We start from the raw sequence: 16,134 nt of genomic DNA on the forward strand, positions 1-16,134 counted from the left end.
TTTCAGTAGACTCTGTACTATTTTACATTTCTGCCGACAGGGCACAAGGGTTCTAATTTCTATGTATTCTTGCCACCACTTGTTTTTTGTTGTTGTTGTTGTTTTTAATCGATTAATTTAAAAAATAATGACCATCCTAATAAGTATGAGGTGATATCTCTTTGTGGTTTTGAGTTTCATTTTCCTGATAATTAGTGATGTTGAGCACCTTTTCATATACATGTTGGTCATTTTTGTCTTCTTTGGAGAAATATCTATTTAAATCCTTTGCCCACAAAAAAAAATTGAGTTGTTTGGGTTTTTTTTTTTTTTTTTGCTATTGAGTTATAGGGAGTTTCCTATATGTTTTGGAGATTAATTCCTTATCAGATAGATGGTTTGCAAATAGTTTCTCTCCTACTATAGGATAGGTTGCCTTCAAAAGAACCTTGCTTTTTGAAGAAAAAAAAAAACAAAAAAAACAAAAAACTTAGATTATTTTCTTCCTTATTTCTCTGAAACCTTGTGGTTAGTAGTGAATTTCTTAACCTTCAATAGCTGTCTTCATATCTGCCAAATTGAATAACGGAACCATTCTTAACTAACTCATTACCTTGTAAATACCAAACAGCTTAATATTTATTAAAATGCTCTGTACCATTCACTTAAATTATTGACATTTTACAGACCATTACCACAGTTCAATTCATGTATAACGTGGGTGTATAGAGAGCTAGTTTCCCTTAGATTTCTCCATGCCAAAAGTCATAGAGAAGATCTTTTTGTAATCTCTATCAATTAGATGGAAGGGCATATGCCTTTATGTGACTTTGAAAATGCCTGACCATCCATTTCTCTAACTATGTATCCGACCACCCAGTTAAGAATAATTCATGTATGGTAATTATAATAATCATAATTATAATTATAATAGAATTTAAATAATTGTTATAATTACAATAACACCTTGTATTTGCATGGTGCATTACTGTTTACAAAGCACTTTGGCATACATTCTTATAGCAATCCTGAGAGAATAGTTTACCTCTATTATATGGCTCTTTCTTTTTCCTTCTTTTCTTTTCTGTTTTCTTTCTTTTTTTTTTGTCAGAATCTCACTCTGTCGCCCAGGCTGGAGTGCACAGGCGCAATCTCAGTTCACTGCAACCTCCGCCTCCTGGGTTCAAGCGATTCTCCTGCTTCAGCTTCCCGAGTAGCTGGGACTACAGATGTGCACCATCACGCCCAGCTAATTTTTGTATTTTTAGTAGAAATGGGGTTTCACCATGTTGGCCAGGCTGATCTTGAACTCCTGACCTCAAGTGATCCGCCCACCTTGGCCTCCCAAAGTGCTGGGATTACAGGCATGAGTCACCGCGCCTGGCCTATTATGTGGCTCTTTCTTGAAGGTTGCCCATTTAGCCAAAGTTTTAATTATATCCTTGCTAATGAGAAACATAGATGGCTGTCTTAATATCTCTTTAACACATATAGCACAAAATTTGTATTCTCATGTTAACATCAAATTAGTTAAAGGAAGTGGTTTTATTCTCATTTTTCTTAAGTGTACCCAAGGTCCAGAGGAAGTCCATCACTTGATTAAGATTAAATAGAATTTTCATTGCAAGACTTGATCTCAAGTCTGAGCTTTCTGATTGAGTCCATCTCTCTAGACTCTGAACCTATGTGCCCCGATGAACCACAGTATCCTCATCCGCATAGGCATCTCTGCTTGCCTCATCCCAGAAAGTGACCATCATTGATTCCTGGCCACCTCCTCCTCTGCAGTGCTGCGGATGAAAAAAAACCATGTCACTCTTATCCACATCCTAACCCCATTCTGTCATTTGTGCCTGCATGCTGGTGAAATATGCTTTTGGCTGGGGGAAGAAAATTTGCAAACTGCCAACCCAGAGATGGCCCTGACAGAGTGGTACATTTGACCAGGTTCTGGGAGGAGAAATTGTTCTCTGGTGAGGGCTGTCTTCCAATGGTCTCTGTGTTGAGAAAAGTCACCCCGTTTCCTCCGCCAGTTTCCCTAAATTCATTTCATAATGGTCTTTGTATGAACACACAATATTTATATATACTCACGGATGTAAGACTGATAGTATAATGAAGACACATTGGGGTTCATGAGTACAGTCTTGCCATTTTACAAATAGGCAAACTGAAGCCTAACATGTTGGAAGGAACTAGCCCAGTAAAATTGTCACACATGTGATGCCGTGGTATGGCCAGCTCAGAACTCTGGAAAACCTTGCCTCACTCTGCATGGAAAAGACATGACCACCAAACCTTTTCATAACCATTTATCTTTCTCATCCATTGCACTTACGCAAATGGAAACTGTGTAACTATTTATTTCTATTTTGTTTATTGTCTTCTCCACTGGACTGGGAACTCCTTGGAAAGAAGAGAACTGAATCTGTCTTGTTCAGTGTTTAACATGATGCCTAGCAAACTGAGAGTTCTCAATAAATATTTGTTGACTGAGTGAACAAATAAATGAATATATTAATGGTAAATTAATAAACAAGCCTGGAATAGAACCTGAATTTCCTTGGAGCAATCTGTTCCTCCATATTTTAGATTTTGTGACATATTTTATATTTAATGATGGCATGAATGGATTTTTCATTCATTTTGTGAGCAAAGGCAAAAGGTCCCTTGCTTTTAGAATGACGAATACAAAATGATTTAAAATTATATGGTATATTCAAAACTAGAACAAGACCACGAATTAGTGCAAAGCTGACTAGAGCCTCTGACAGCACAGCTGACTGACCTAGGGAGGGTGGTTGTTTCCAGGGATGATTTTTCCCCTCTCGATTCCCCATCCCCACCTCCATCCTTTCTTCTCCCTTCCATCCCTTTCTGTCCACTCCATTCCACTCCTCCCTCACCCCATTAGACCCTTGGCTGATTTTTCATGTAAAGGGAAGGAATAACTGATTTCCAGAGCTTGGCTGAACTCTTGGTCACTGGGGGACACTTGGGTATCAGAGCTAATTTTTGTCCAGCTGCTCAGGTCAGCTGAGTCCTCTTTAGCACAAACAGTCTCTCTCCTCCTTCTGCCTTTGTTCTCAGATGTTTGTGATCAGGCAGCCCCATAGCCTTGTGGTCCTCGTCTTCTGTTTGGTCACTCCTAGATCACCGCATTGGGAACAGGAGGGTCACCCTGCTGCATTGTTTAGTCTAGGTGGGCTTCCTGGAGTAGCAGATCTTAGAGGTGTTACTCTAAGATCTTGATACCACATTTTGTCTTTTCACCCTCTTGCCTGACCATGGCCAATGTTTTCCTCTGTCTGGTCTGGTTGATTCTTATTTCTGTAGACTATTTGCCTGCGCTACTCCTTACCTGAAAGGGTGCTATCTTAATTTGTTTCGACATTTGAAAATTGGTCAGTTTCAACCTGCTGTGATGCCTATTTCTGACTTAAATGTGCTAAACCTAAGGGATCTTAGGCTTTACCTCCCTCATTATACTAAAGATAACACTGAGGTCCAGAAAGAAAAATGACTTTTCCAAGTCCTCACCGCAAGTTTTTCTCTCATTATTTCAATTAGTGATTTTTGAAGCCAGCCATGAAAGTAACAAATTATTAGTAACAGAAAGGTATTTCAAAAGGTGGATACAAAATCCCTGGGAAGCTTTCTAATCTGTTGCCTTTCCATTGGCCTGATAGGGCCCAGGACTGTGCACTTTAAGCCCTTCCTCCTAATGACTCTATTGTAGATTTTCTGAGAGCCATACTTGCATTAGTATGGACCATGAGGGCACCCTGATTGGTACAGCAAGTATGGCCAGGCAGATAAATGACTATTAAGACTGCTCTGGATAATTAAAGAAGAGGTAGACACAGGGAGGGTGAAGAAAGTGATCATAGTGGTGGTGGAGGTGGAAGAGGATGAATGAATGGTACATTTTAAGCAGTGTTCTTAATTGCAAGCAAAAGAAACCAGCTCAGGCTGCCTGTATTAGTTTCCTAGGGGTAAAAAACCACATACTGGGGTGGCCTATATAATAGAAGCTTATTTTTCACAGTTCTGGAGTCTGGAAGTGCAAGATCAAGGTGTTGGCAGAATTGATTTCATTCTGCAGCCGTGTTCCTTGGCTTGTAGAGGTGGCTGCCTCCTTGCTGTGTCCTCACCTGGTCTTACCTCTGTGCAGTGTGTACCCTGGTGTGTGGTGTGTCTTTGTGTGTTCAAACTTCCCCCTCTTATAAGGACACCAGTCAGATTGGATTAGGGTCCTCAATGATGACCTCATTTTAATTTAATCATCTATTTAAAATACTTATCTCCAAATATAGTTACATTCTGGGATACTGGGGTTAGAATTTCAACGTATGAATTTGGCAGGGATAGAGAGCCAGGGGAACAGAATATATCTCATAGCACTGTCCTAGGTTCACAGAGTTGATATGAGGCTGATAGACCAGGCTTAGTAATGGGAGAAATCCATGTGGTAGAAGTGGAGAGGATGAGGAAAGCAACATTAGAGAGGAAAACAGAATGGCCTGGTGAATTTAAGTTTTGACATTCTTTACTTCTCCTTCCTGGAGTGATAGGCATACTTTCAGCCCTATTGTGTTTCAATGAAATGAAATAGAGTTAAATGTAAGGCTGTCATTCAATTTCAGGAAAATCAACTGCACAAATGCATGTTGAAAAATATGAAGGCATATTGAGATTACTGAGAATAAAATATAGGGTATGGAGAAATCTAGATTTAAAGCCCTGCTTCAACTTCTTGACAGAGAGGCACATAAATGGAACACTGACAGAAGAAAGCAACCAAAAATGTTGAATTATTATGTAATAGTGGGCACTTAAATGTACCAACTTTGTGCCAGGTACTGTTCTAAGTGTTTTATATATATTAACTTATTTAATCCTTATAACCACTCTATGAGGTAAGCACTGCTATTATATTTATTGTTCAGATGAGGAATCTGGTACAAAGAGGTTGCAGTAAGTTTCCTAGGACTACTTAGCTGGTAAGCAGCAGAACTGGGAGTGGAACCCAGCCGATCTTCCTCTAGAGTTCTGTACTATGCTGAAGGATTGAAGAAACCGGACATGTTTATAGAATGGTCAGTTTTCAGATATGTTTTAAGTTGCCATATGGAAACACATTGTGTTTATTTTGTGTGAGCCATCAGAGTAGGTCTAGAATCAATGGCTAGGGAGATATATCATTAATAAGCAGTTTTCAGCTCAGTTTTATAAAGAACTTTAAAATAGTTCAGTAGGGAATTGAGCTACTGTGCAAGCATGGTTGGTTGCCTATATATAATAGCTGTTTTCCATTCCTCTTTGCTTATAAAACTATTCTTTGTTCAGAGGGCAGTGGGTCCATCTCCAAGGCATGATTTTCAATTGGCCAAGGCAACTTGTAGCAATCCTTTACTCCTCTGTGATTGGTGGAGGGATGCGCATGCAATCTTGTTCTGACCAGTGAGGTACTGGGGTAAGTTTCCTGGAGTTTGGGGATGGTTTTCTACCTTTACTAAAAGGGGAAGATATGAGGAAAAGCCTCCTGTGTGCATCAGTTTTCATCTTGCTTTTGATAGTATCATATGGGACAAAGATACTTGATCCAATGAGGAAAACCATCACTGATTTCCAACAAGGTAGAAAGAACCTTGTTCCTTGGTGATTATTTTGAGCCCCTAGTCAACTCAGGTGTCACTTCCCTGTAGACTTGTTGTTAACTGAGAAGTTTAAAAAGTTTGCCTAAATATACTGTTACTTGTGGCTTAAATCATCCTGTTACAAGTAGCTTGGGAGGTAATGAGTTCAATGTCCTTGGAGGTGTACAAACAGAGCATAGAGGTCCACTTACAGGAATTTTGTGGCAAGGGCTCCGGCTTTTTTTTGAAGTTTTAACTAGAGGACAATTAAGGTCACTGCTAGTCCTGATATTATCATTACCTTCCTGCCCCTACCCAACCCCAGCACAAGTCACTCTATGTGACTCTATCTGGCTGTATGTATTGAGCCAGGCTGGCATCCACAGCAGACACTTTCTGTGAGTCACCTATAGTGTCAGGCCTTGGAAAAAGGCAGAGGCTGTGATGTCACAGCTCCTCCAATGACACAGCATCAGGGGACAGCCAGAAATAGACATGTGGAAGCCCTTGCCACTGGCGCTCGCTTGTACTCTGAAACAACCCATTTCTCTTGGCTCAGACACCAGGCTGCTGGAGAATTGGAGAACCAAAATAGACTGAACGTCTAGTCACCCTCTTAGAATTTCCCATCTGCTCTGACAAAGTTCTAGGGACACCTAGGGTGAAACCCACCCAGCAGAACATTGAGAACATGGCAGAGATTTAGCTGGGCTTTGATTCCTAACCACAGTGGCCCATTCACCAAAAAAAAAAAAAAAAAAGGCCCTAAGACAATGCCTCAAGTCAGTTTAGTCTTCAACACATTCCTGAGGTCTAAGATTGGGACGTGTTAGAGACGAAAGTTTGATTCATATCTGACTTCCGGTGCTGCAGACCATTGATTGCCACTGAAATGTGGCAGCCAAACCTTTTAGAGCTACACCAGCCATCTGATATAAAGCAAAAAGCTGGAGACCTTTGAGAATTCTGCTTGGAAACAATTTTTATGTATGAATGATCATAGCAGCAGCTAATATTAGTTTGACTTTTAGGGAATCAGCAGATGGTACATACATCTTTCCCTAAGTCCAAAGCCAATGAAGAGACAGCTATAAGAATCAGAACAATGGGTACCAAAGTATCAGGTCCATTATTGATGAATATGAGGTTGGAGGATTTGGCTTGGGGATGAGACAACAAGGGATATGTTAATACTGTGCCCGAGAGGTTTTCAGCCCTTCTTTGTTGTGCCTAATGCATGACTGAGATCAGATCTCAATGTATTCTTCCAAATGTACACTCCGATAACTCTCTCCTCTCCCATGGGGAATGTGAGCGAGAGTTGGAAGAGAAGCCAGGAATGTTGGTGTAGCTGAAGTTCCTGCACGTCAAAATGTGATGAGTGAGGAGTAGGTATTTTCCACAATCTTATTGACTTCGTTCTTACTGGTTGCCAGATACCGTGCAGAGAGCATCTGTGTAGACTATCCAATTTAATTCTCTTTTCCACCTCATAAGGAAAGTGCTAGTATTACCTTCATCTTAGTGATAAGGAAACAGCGGCCCAGAAAGACCCACAACTTTACTAAGGTGATGCAGCTAGTATGTGGTGAGATGGGTTCCAGACCAAAGTCTGTCCAATGCCAGAACCAATCTTGGAAGCACCAGGCTGCAGAGCCTCCCCTGCCTTACTGCACACTGTTGCTAGGCACTGTGAAGAGATAAAGGAACATGGGGTTCTGGATCAGAAGGCTTGGGCCGTACCCCAGGCTCTGCCATTTTTTAGTCTCCACAACTACAGTGTCCTTGCCTGCAAGATAGGGATGATAATGCCTTTCCTGAGAAGCTCAGGGAGTTTCTATGAGGATCAAGTGAGCCGATGGTCATTAAAGTGTTTTGTAACTGGCTGGCCTGGTTGTGCATCTGGGGGTAGGAGAGTTGTGAGTTCCGCTGTGCCTCTCTTGGTAACTTTCTCAGTGATGTAGTTCAACCACTTGACTTCCTGTACCTCAGTTTCGCCAGCTGTAAAATGAAAGCAACAGTCCTTGATTTACTAACCTCTCAGAGGTATGGTGATGCTTAAAAGGGATAAGGTTAAGAAAACACTTTCTTTGTGTAATATAGAGATGTCAGAAGATGATGAAAATTGTTTTTGTGTGTGTTTGAGATGTGACACTTGAGGCAGTATCTATTTTTCTGACACAATTATTTATTAGACTCTCATAAACTCATTTATCTGAAGGATTTTATTGGTGACAAATTTAGCTTTGTATCTCAGCAATTTTATTTAAAGTAAAATACTAAAATAAAAATAATCTAATTAAAGGAAAATGGTTCAACTTAGGAGCACTAACAAGTATCAGCTTTGAACTAAGTCTTATGTGCTAAGGAGAATAAAATAAAAATATCAAAAAAAGGCTTATAACACTTACATGCTTGTACTGTTCTAAATGCTGCAATAGGTACTGTTATTATCTGATATTATTTAATCCTCACCAAAAAAACCTGTGAGCAGGCATTTTATTGTGTCTATTTATAGGTGGGAGGTAGGGGGATGGGGCTCAGAGAGGTTAAGTAGCATGCACAGGCCCAAGATTTGAGTCTACAGTCTAGCCTCAGAATCTCTCTTGTCTTAACCACTGGAGTGGACTTTATAAAGCACAGTCCCTGCCTTCAAACAGCTTGCAGAACAGCTTACAGACCAGTTGAGAGCAGATAGGCGCAGATGATAGATAATCAAGAAAGCAATGAAAGACATTGATACACTGGATCAGGGGTCAAATGATACTGTTTCAACTACAGGTTAAAAATAATCTCAAAGTAGAGCAAGGTAATGAAAGTGATGTGGGAGAAGTGACATCTGACTTGGGCCTTTTATGGCAGTAGGGTGTGAGTCGGTAGGAAAAATAATAGGACTATCCATGTAATACTTGGTCCTACCTAATGGGACTCATTACTTGAGGAAGCAGCATTGGCTAAACAAATCATTAAATCAAGAAAAGAAATATGCATCATAAAAAGAAGACTGCTCAAGGAATAAACAAAGGGACAATATTGTAGACCGTTTACTAATCATATGACAATTTGCGCCTCAGTGTCTTCTGTAAAATGCAGATAGGAAGTTCCATTTCGCCTTCCTTACAAAGTCAAACTCCTTTTAAAGATCATAGAGGTCACCCACACATATTTAATGGGGTAAGAGTTTTTAAAAATCATTTATATTTTTATCTTTTAATTACGTGGGCTTTGTCCTAGAAGATTAGAGGAGTCTATTGCTTGGAGGTAGGAAGAGAGAGATTAGGAATGCCAGAGAATGGATACAGACCAAAGGGAACATCCGCAAATATCCAGTCTGTAGTCTGGAGAGAGGGTTGCCTCAATTCTTTCAGCTGCCTGTTTAGCATATCAAGGGCATGCTTTATCTGAGCCAGAGGTCTCCTCAGGAAGGCCAAGTGGAAGAGCCTGCCCTTTTCCAGCTTCAAAGATAGTGGGAATTGGAAGAAAAGAGAAGAGAGCAGGAGAACAGAACAAAGACACATGGTCCTAATTTTCTCATCTTGGCTTTGGCACAGGAGGCTCGTTAGACAAATTGAGACAACGCTGAAAGTAGATTTGCTTCTTCCCCAGCCTAGGGCACAAGATGAACTTCCTAGTCCAGTGTGGTGGCGGCTGGACTTGGAAGCAACCTGAGAGTGTGCTTGGGGATCTTGCCCGAGTGGGTTACAGTGGTTGGGACAGACTGGCACCACAGTAAAGACTGCAGGTTAGACCCGCCAGGTAGGGTGAGTGGAGTTCCAGCCAAACCTTAGAGAAATCTGTGGTGCTAGCAGTAGGCAAGGTGAAGCTCAGGTAGCCCCAGCTCTGTATACTGGTTGAGGCAAGAGAACAAATGACAGTGTATGTCAGGCCAGCTTCCATTTTTACCATGAAGGCCAGAGGGGCAAGCGACAACCAGAGGGCCAAGGGAGGTGCTCCCTGGACCAGAGTGGGCAGGAGGTCATCCCACTACCCTATATACCACCACAAATGCTTGTAAGCCACATCTCCCTCTCACCACCTTTGTAGCCAGAATTTATCTTCATGGAGAAGCGGAGAGAGGTTATATGACAGATTAAACCATTTTTATTCAAAAGAAACTGACATTGCCTAAAATGCCCATGCAGATAATAAGAACAGACTGAATTTAAACTAGATTGGTCCTTTAGTTTATTTTTCTACCAACTGTCAGATGAAGGTTATAGACAAATGAAAGTTCAGTTACAGGAAAAATAAATTCATTTTACATCCTCATCCAAGTTGAACTGTGAACAAAATGGTGTGATCCAATTACCTATAATGTTGTTGTTCTTAAATAATTCTAAGAGTAGTATCTCTACATATTGAATTTTTAAATATTTAAGTGGCATTAACCTTTGACTGAAACAAAATAATATATGTAAAAGTCCCTGGCATATATTAGGTTGCTAGGTGAATATTAATTGTTTGAATGTTGTTTGAGGTCAATGTCAGGAAAGATAACAGCTACGCTCCTTGGATCATGGCTCTTGATTCTGCATTGGGAGCCCGAATATTGGGTAAGATGAACCCAGAATAGCATCATTGCTTTCCCTGTGTGTGATTATGTGAGGAATTATAGTCCCAAGCAGAGATTCTTAAATCTAGTCCTGCATCAGAATTATCTGGACAGCTCGTTTGAAAATATAGATCATTTCTCCTCTGTTTCCCCTTGCGATTATGATTCAGTATTTCTGGGGAGGTGCCAAGACATCTTTTGAAAACCATTAAAATCTGTTCAGATGGCATTTTAAATACCAGGGGGCACTGTGGTACATCTTTAGTAATTTCTTTTCTTCTTTGATTGTTGTTGACTCTTACAGACACATGTATGGATAGACTAGAGAAAGCCAGATTTAATTGTTTTTTAGTATTTGTCTGCATAAAGTTCTGTGCCTAATCAGCTTGGCTTCTGTCGATTCTCTAAATTCCAAAGCAAAACAAGTGTAAGTAAGGGATGAGTATTGTGTTGGGCCAAGTCAAAGAAAATGGCTTCTCCCCCTCATTTCAGCAGAACACAGAGTCTCCAAGCCCAGAGCAATGATTAGATGTGTGAGGAAATTCCTCAATCTGCACAGAACTATTTTCTTGTTTTTCTCTCCTCCTTTATCCCTGTTTTCAGGTCCCAGGGGGATATGGTTCTTATCAACTCTCAAACAGGAGTTTTACTGCAGCACGACACAAACTGCAAAGCAGGAAAAGTGTGTGCTACGATTCCTGTAGGAAACCCTCTTTCTTTGGGGTCCTATCAATTTTATCCTACCTCTGTCACCACTTTTAGTGTGTCATCATGTGAATGTGGCCTCTCCAGCACTTTCTGACTCACAATTTTCTGTTGGTCACCTGACCAAACAATGCCCAGGCTGAAGTTGGCAAATGGCCATTGTGCTGAACATAATCGTTCCAGTAAAACATGGCTTATTAGCATAGAAATCTCTATAAGCCTTTCTATTCTAATTTTGCTGTTACAATTCTGGCCCCTTCGGAGGTCATGCTAACCTAGTTAAGGCTCTTGGAGAAAATACTGTCGTTCCAGCTCATTGCATTTGCATTAAAATATATTGTCCTTCAGCTGACATGCTAACCAGCAACCCATCATCTGCAACTTCGTGCAGAACCTGAACTGCAGGGCATCATTCGTTATTTAAGTTGGAGTCTGGGAAGCTCAGTGAAAATATATGATGGGCACCAAGACATTAGGGTCTTTAAAGTTCTGGCTGTGTATACTTCACTCTGAATGAAGTGAAAAGATTTTGATGAAAAGCAGATTACTACAAAGTGAAGGATGCTAACTGCTAAGATCCTTGATGTATCACATCCCGTAGAGACAATATGGCATTGTGAGGACACAAATGTCAGGGTCAGACTGCTTAGTTGAAATCTCTGTTCTACTATATAGGAATTTTAAAAACTAATGATAATAAAATAGTCATATCTCACTGGGTTATATGAGATTATCTCTATAGAGTAGTACATTACATGTGCCCATGTCATTAATTATGATTGTCATTAATTACTAATGTTATGTATGCTCAATTGATGTTGACTATTTCTATTAATAACAATGTGAAACCTACAGAATGGTTAATCCTTCATGTAGTTCACTCATATGATTTTTGAGAAATTATTTGGGAAAAGATATTTGGGTACTGAAGACACATAAGTAATGAGAAGGGATGATTTCCACCCTCGTAAAGATCATATTCCAGATAGAGAACGTGGAAGTTAGTGAGTTACCCATTATTGTGGGTCCAAGAAGAGGGCGTGAGATCATTTTTCAAGGATGCTATAGATTTGTTTTGATTGGATAGGAGGTTGTAAACTGCTTACAACAGTACGTAACACTACATACTAAGTATGCAAGTATTTTATTATTGCTGTTATTGTTATTAATATTGTTTGTACCCATAATTACTTATATTATCTTGCTTAAATCTTGTGACAACCTTGTGAGAAAGGTACTGTTATCATCTGATATTAATAATGAGGAAATCAAGGCTCAGGGAGGTTAAGTAACCTACCCGATGTCACATAGCTTATACAACAGAGCCCAGATTTAAACCAACTGCATTGACTCCTTTGAAATTCTTGTTTGCTCGAGTTGATTTGTTATAGGTTGTGTCTCTCAAAGAAATCGGGAGAATTGGACCTGTTAAACATTTGGTGATGGACAATGAGCTGTTTAAGGTCTTTGGCTGTCACGTGTCCTTGGAAGCGAGGAGCTCACTCGGTTTGGCTCCTAGGACGTCCCTAGGGTGGTGCTATCATCACTTCTTGACGTTGAGAGGTTGCCTACTGCACTCTCTGGCTTCAAGCAATACTTTAGCTAATTCTTCCTCAAGAAAACGTCTATGTTTAAAAATATTCTTACAGAAAAGGGGAATCTATACCCTTTTTAAATGATCTTTAAATAAAATTAGACTCTTAAAATAGCAAAGTTGGAAGAAAGAGTGAGGATTATTTAAGCCAGTTCCTCCATTTTGTATGTGAGGCCGACATGAAGGAAAGGGATGGACATGTCTGCAGTTTACGTGGTGAATTACTATGCAGCTTGGTGGCTACGAGTTTGGTGGGCTCTGGAGCTGGGTGGTCTGGATCTGAGTCCCAGTTTTCTACTTGCTAGCTTAATCTCCTTGTGCCTCAGTTACCTCGCTGTGAAATGGTGGTAATAACAGTGCTTACCTCACGGGATTGTGGTGAAGATTAAGTAAGTTTCCATGTGTAAGGCACTTGGAATAGGGGCTGGCACATAGTAAACCATATATGAATGTTTACTATTCTTGCTGTTGACAGCACTAGGATTTGGGTCCAGATTGCTTAACTTCCTTGTCTAGTGCTCTTTTCATTTCCTTAAATTCTCTTCCACCAAGATCTTTTTTGTAACCAGCTGAGGTTCTTCCAACTTTAGTTGGACCCATGACCACTAGTTCTCTTCTTAGTCTGGATAGCTATGTGGTTTTGGTGCTTATCAGTTTCAAACACTGCGGTCATGGGACTCTGAGGTCAGACAGACTTGCATTTGAGTTCCAGCCTTACCACATAGAAGTTACTTAGCTTCCCTGTGCCTCTGTTTCTTCATTTGTACACTGGGGATACCAAAGAGCACCTACCTTATTAAGATTGCTGATAGGATTAAATAAGCAGTTATTTATAAAAGCACTCAGCAGAATGCCAGACGCTTGCTAGATATATAGTGCGTGGCAGTACATTATTGTTATTACTGCTGTTACAACTCCTTATGGAATTTTCCAAGTCATGAGTGTACTTTCCTCTTGCAGATTATCTGAGTAGGCTGAACGATCGGTGAAAAGGAGGCCAAGCATCTCAAAAATAGGACACCTGAGAGTGTGAAGCCAATGTGACACTCAGGTGAGTTAGCCTTATGATCCCTAAGCATTCAGTCCTTGGACCAGATGCATCAGAATCTTCTGGTAAGTGTGCTAAAATATGGGTTACTGAGACCCACCCTATGTCTGCCAAATCAGAATATTCTAAGGAAGCAGGTCCCAGGGAATATATATTTTAAAGCTCCCTAAATATACTTTATGGGCTACCAGACTTGGAAATCACAGGATTAGGTAGCTACCTAAATGAAGACATTTAAATGTGCCAAAAGCTTCTCTTTCACCCATCCATTTATCCATCTATTCAGCCATCCATCAATCAAATGTGTGCTAGTATCTGGTATTTGCTTCATGACCTGCTACTGCTGTGGTGGGTGCAAAAATAAATGACCAATGCTCTCAAAGAGTCAATAGTCTAAGAGAATGGATGAATGAAGCACAAATAATAAAAGATGTGCTATGAAGTACGATGGGGGTCCAGAAAAGTATATACTTAATCCAGGTTGTAGCAGAAGACTCTGGAGAGGTTTCATTTTATATAATGGCATGAATTCGCCTTCAGATCCATCTCTAATTTAAGCTTCTCCTACTTCTGACTGTTTGTGTTACATACCAATCCTACGGATTTCTATAGTTTTTGAGAATTACTTTTTAGACACTACAATAGAGTTGTGTGACTGATTCCATGTTTTACTTAGAAACTGAGAGCTTGATAAAAAGTGAAGGCTGCATCTTAATTATCACCTTTTCCCCTACGTCCTAGCTAGGGTCTGGCTCTGCCTAAGCAGCTGCCATCAGTGTTCAATAAACATTGAAGAAGTTGGGTTGTTGCACTGGTTATGCAAAGAAGGGGGCAGTGGGTGTAAGCCTGGGGCGGGGAGCAGAGCTGGGACCAATCATGGAACACGTAGAATTTGAATCAAGTTCGGGCTTTAGTTGTTAGGCAATGAGCCTAAGACTATTTTGGAAGCTATATCCTTTGTTCACAAAAAAGTTAGAAAGGGCAAGAACTAGGGCAATCTATCACAAAGTGTGGGAGAGGTAATTTTATATGTAAACTATTATAAATCACATTTGAGTTATGAAGTGACACAATTATTCCCTTTGCAGTTTCATTTCATTCTGTCTAATTATTTCAGGGAGACATTCTGAATTGGGTGCTAGTATTTTAACACTTCTCTAACACTTTCTCTTTTAAAATTCTGTTTATTTTTAATTGACAAATAATAACTGTATATATTTATGGGGTACATTGGGTGTGGAGGGTGGGTTATTCTGTGATGTCTTGACCTGTATATACATTGTAACACTTCTCTAATACTTTCTAATCCAGCCGTCCCTAACCTTTTTGGCACCAGGAACAGGTTTCGTGGCAGACAATTTTTCCACAGATGGTTGGGGGATGATTTCGGGATGGAACTATTCCACCTCAGGTCATCAGGCATTAGATTCTCATAAGAAGCATGCAACCTAGATCCCTCACATGTACAGTTCACAATAGGGTTCATGGTTCTATGAGAATCTAATGCTGCCACTGGTCTGACAGGAGGCAGAGCTCAGCTGATAATGCTTGTTCACCTGCTACTCACCTCCTGCTGTGTCGCCCAGTTCCTAACAGGCCATAGACTGGTACCAGTCCATAGCCTGGGGCTTGAGGACCCCTGCTCTATGATGTCTATACAACAATAAAATTGCCTAATGATGCATTTCTCAGAATGTATACCCATCATTAAGTGACACTTGGCTGCTTGTGTATTTTTATATATAGCTAAATGTGGCTAGATTAGATGTGATATCTCTTTGGACGCAGGGATAGGCAGGCAAGTTTCTAAAACACAAAACTGTGTCTTTTCTCTGCTTAAGAACCTTCCATGAATCCCTGTTGTTCATAACCAGATAAATTCTAAGCTGCCTAATTCAGAATTCTAGGTTAGAGATGTCTACACCTGGCTGCTCCCAACAGTCAGTCTCATGTCCTGTCTCAAACATGGGGCTTCAATAATAATGAATTTTTCCGAGGAGAACTTTATACTCTGCATACTTTTAAAGGCTCAAGCCTGGAGACCCCCCTTCTCGCCTCCCTTACCCTTTTCACCAGGGCATCCTCTATTCATCCTTCCAGAGCTTCCTCCGGGGAGTCCTTTCCCAATGCCCACTTCTCAGCCAAGATTAGTGCTATTTCTGTAGATACCCAGAAACTATATGTACAGTTTACCCTAGTGTGTCAAAGTTACAGTTACTGCTTTAGGAGGGACTTGAGCTTTTCATCTTTATTACTCGGGCTTCTGCTACTGTGTCAGGCAGGAAGTTGACACTCAGCAAATGTTTGTTTAGCCTAACTCAACTAAACACATGGAGTTATTAAGCTAATTTTGCTGAGTCTGCAACATTTCTTGCATGCATCCTCTGCTTGGAGTTCCAATTACAGTCCTCCTGCTTCAATTTTCTTAACTTGTCACTCCCTTCTCTGGTAACTTTTGCCATACCTCTGTATCACATGGCCTACTTTTTGAAAAAGATTTTTTTACATTCACCTATATTTGTCTCAAATTTGTTTTTATTATTATTTTTTAAATTATTATTATACTTTAAGTTCTAGGGTACATGTGCATAACGTGCAGGTTTGTTACATATGTATA

At 40.2% G+C, this 16,134-nt stretch overlaps 1 long non-coding RNA gene across 1 annotated transcript in view; it reads left to right on the forward strand.

Annotated features, from left to right (window-relative positions):
• Nucleotides 1–13,429: 13,429 nt before the first annotated feature.
• The window catches only part of LOC105504260, a 4,482-nt gene continuing 1,777 nt past the window's right edge, over nt 13,430–16,134 (forward strand). The window contains exon 1 of the long non-coding RNA XR_001000587.1: nt 13,430–13,520. This is a non-coding gene — a long non-coding RNA (uncharacterized LOC105504260). The remainder of the gene's footprint in view (nt 13,521–16,134) is intronic.

This window comes from Colobus angolensis, unplaced genomic scaffold (genome assembly GCF_000951035.1).
Source record: "Colobus angolensis palliatus isolate OR3802 unplaced genomic scaffold, Cang.pa_1.0 Scaffold90, whole genome shotgun sequence".
Lineage (NCBI taxonomy): Eukaryota > Metazoa > Chordata > Mammalia > Primates > Cercopithecidae > Colobus > Colobus angolensis.